Source organism: Condylura cristata, unplaced genomic scaffold (assembly GCF_000260355.1).
Source record: "Condylura cristata isolate star-nosed mole 26May11 unplaced genomic scaffold, ConCri1.0 scaffold00008, whole genome shotgun sequence".
Classification (NCBI taxonomy): domain Eukaryota; kingdom Metazoa; phylum Chordata; class Mammalia; order Eulipotyphla; family Talpidae; genus Condylura; species Condylura cristata.
In genome coordinates, this window is record NW_004567109.1 from 2,141,473 (window position 1) to 2,144,599 (window position 3,127).

Consider the following 3,127-nt stretch of genomic DNA (forward strand, 5'->3'; position numbering starts at 1 on the left):
CTAATGTCCAGGCCAAACCCCAGGGCCTCGGATGTGACTGTGTGGAAAACAGGGTTGAAAAAGAGGTGACCACGTGAAACGAGGTCTGGGGGTAACCCACAGCCGCAGGGGACCTCACAGAGGGACATCTGGACACAGCCGCAGGGGCAGGGCGCTGTGCAATCCGAGACGCGGCCTGGCCAACGTGGCCACGGGCCTCGCGGGGCGCACAGGCCGAACCCCGAAACGCTCTGCCGTCACGCGGCACAGGGAGGGGCCGATGTCCGCCACAGCGTGTCGCCAGCAGCCGCTGGCTCGCATCGAAGGCCTGCCTGCCCAGCGTGAGCCCCGAGGACTCAGCCCCTCGGAGGCTTCCAGCGGCCCAGACTGCCGCGGCCTCCCCGTGTCCTGGCTGGCCCGTGCTTCAGGCGTGACCCGGGCAGAAGAGGAGGACTCGAGGTTCCTGGCTTAGGGACAGGCGAGGCCGGCGTGACAGGGCTTGGTGACACGGGTGGGGCCAGCCAGTCGGGGCTGCCGAGCGGCAGGAGCTCGGACGTCCCCAGGTCTGACAAAGGACCAAGGGGCTCGGACAGGCAACGCCCAGCCGCGGGGGTGGACAGGGGGAGTGGCCCTGTGTGAAGAGGGACAGTCTGTCGCCTCCCCCCAGGGGAGGCTTAGGGTGAACATGAAGTCAAGGATGGCACCAGGGAGCGCAAGGCTTTTAATCACACTTTAACCTTCGGGGTAATTTTAGATGTACAGAAAAGCTGCAAAGGCCAAGCAGAGCCCCGTCCCACCCTTTGCCTTTTCCTGTGATGCAACATCACCGTGGACATTTGTCAACACCAAGAAGTGGGCACTGGTGCATTACTTTTGGAGGCTTTCCCCACTGTTCTGGTCACGCCCTGCGTATCTGTTCCAGGAGACGATCCCGGATTCCCCACGGCAGTCAGTCAGATAAAACTGTGCATGTTCTAACCCTTTATTTGGAATCGATCATAGACTTACAGTAGTTACAAAAACAAATACGTACAGGGAGATCCCAAGTCGCTTCCCCGGATTTTGGTTCAATCCTGCTAAACTGCAGAACCACCCTGAAACCAGGAGGAGCTACTGCTTGGCCTGTACCCTTCACCACACACACGCAGGGGTCAGGAAAGGCGCACGTCTGCTCATTTCACTCTCACCTCTGGCTCATCTTTGTGCAGTGCTGATGTCTCCTCTCACGGTCCTCCCGCAGCCGTGCTCCTCGGGAGAAGGCCACTTCCCTTGTTTCCGTGTTGGCGGCACACTAAGAGCAAAGTGAGACGGGAGAAGAGGTGAGCGCGAGCGCTTCTACAGGGACCCAGGTGCGCAGACAGCTGCCGCCACCCAGGAGAGCCGCTTCCACGAGCAGCGGGCCTCGCCCTGGGAAGAATGTGACGACCAGCTCAGGCCGAGCGCGTGCGCGCCTGGGTCAGGCCTCTGCGCGGGGCCGAGCCCGTCCTGGCGGCCACGTTCCACGCATTGCCTGTGCCATGCCGGCCCACGCCCGCTGCCACGGCCCGGAGAGGGGAATTCGTGGCCGAGTGGGCTTGGTCCAGCCAACGGCCCTCTCCAGAGCAGCCGCGAGACCGCCGCCGGGGTCCCCACTCCGGCAGGCCGCTTCCTGCGGCCCGATCTGCTCGGAGGGGGCTCCCCTCCCTCGCCCGCCCCGCGAGACCGAGAACTCACGCGCCATCCATCTGTGCCAAGCTCCAGAGTCAGAAAACCTCTTAGGGGCCCTCTGTCAGGGTGGTCAGGATGGAAACAGGGTCCGGCCGGGACAGGGGGCAACGGGCGCGCTGGGCAGTGCAGGGGAGAGCCGCGGGCCCAGCTGAGGCTGCTCTCTGAGCTGAAGGCGCCGGGAGTCCCCGTCTCCCGGGGGACTTTGGGGGGGGGTTTGGGGGGGTAGCCACATCAGCGTCACCTCTCAGACCTGACTTCCTGTCAGCGCTGGACGGGAGGGCAGTGGGGGTCAGGTGGACAGAGACGGGGGTACTCACAGCCCGCCCGCCAGCACAGGGCCCGGTATGGGGCTCCCCAGACTCCCCCAAGACTGGGGTTGCCCTGGGGTCAGACCTGAACAGCCCCGGCCTTCGCTTTCCATGCTCTGGAGGCCTGAGTCCAGTTCCAGCTGGGGCCCGCAGTCACTGGCCCTGAAGCCGGAGGAGCTGCAGGAGGCGCGAGCTCTCTTCTCAGCCCTTGGAGGGGCCTGTCACGGGCCCCCGGCAGAAGACACCCCCACCCATCCATCCTGGGCTCAGCTGAAAGACAAAGCCTCCCCCAGGCTCACGGACCCACAGCTGTGTCTCGTGTGCACCCATGGGTGGCTCCGCAGAGCTGGGCGCCCGGGGTCCCCCCACGGACTCTGGACCCAGCCCCCGCCCCCCTCAAACCCGCTCCCCTTTTGGTCGGCCACACCACCGCGTCCCGCCCGTCTCCTGAGGCGACAGCGACAGAGGCCCCGCTCCCTCGAACACAGCGGGGCGCAGTGGGGCGCCCGCAGCACAGCCTCCCCGCCGCACTGCGCACTGCGTGAGCCGCCCTGTCTGCCCTGTGCACTCCCCAGCCAGAGCTGCCCGAGAGCCCCGGGAGCCCCGCGTGGGCACCCCCAAGGCTCACCCGCCAACCTCAGAGCAGCTCCCGGTGCCGGCCCGGAGTGCCCACAGCCTCTCGCCACAACGTGCCGCACTTCTAGGGCAGTATACTCGCTGATTGCTTCTTCCTATGCTCACAACAACCAGCTAAGACACTGCCAGAGAAGCACGCACAGCTGTCCTCTGCCAGTCGGGCCGTCCTGGCGCTGCCCGAGGGGACGGGGCGGGAGCGCTGCCCGAGGGGACGGGGCGGGAGCGCTGCCCAGGAGGCTGGAACCCGAGGGCCGCTCGTGACTCCTGAGAAAGAGAAAAAGCCAGGGCAGGCTCCCTGCAGGGCGCCAGGAAAGGCCCTGGCCGGACTCCTGCCGGGAAAGGGAGCCCCGGAGAAGGCGTCACGCAGCGCCCCGCCGGCCCACGGGGGCGCACGGCCCTCGGGGACCCAGGGCCAGCAGCTGGATGGAGCGGCCTGTTTCTGCGCGGCTGTGCGATGCTGGCGCGGGCAGGCTGAGGTCTGCAGGCAGCCCGGAGGC

General features: G+C 66.4%; 1 long non-coding RNA gene across 1 annotated transcript; it reads right to left on the reverse strand.

Annotated features, from left to right (window-relative positions):
- Nucleotides 1–947: 947 nt before the first annotated feature.
- Nucleotides 948–2,929, reverse strand: LOC105853365. The gene is made up of 2 exons (XR_001145213.1): nt 1,167–2,929; nt 948–1,073 (listed from the first exon to the last, which is right to left on the reverse strand). It is a non-coding gene; the product is annotated as an uncharacterized LOC105853365 (long non-coding RNA).
- Nucleotides 2,930–3,127: the final 198 nt, after the last annotated feature.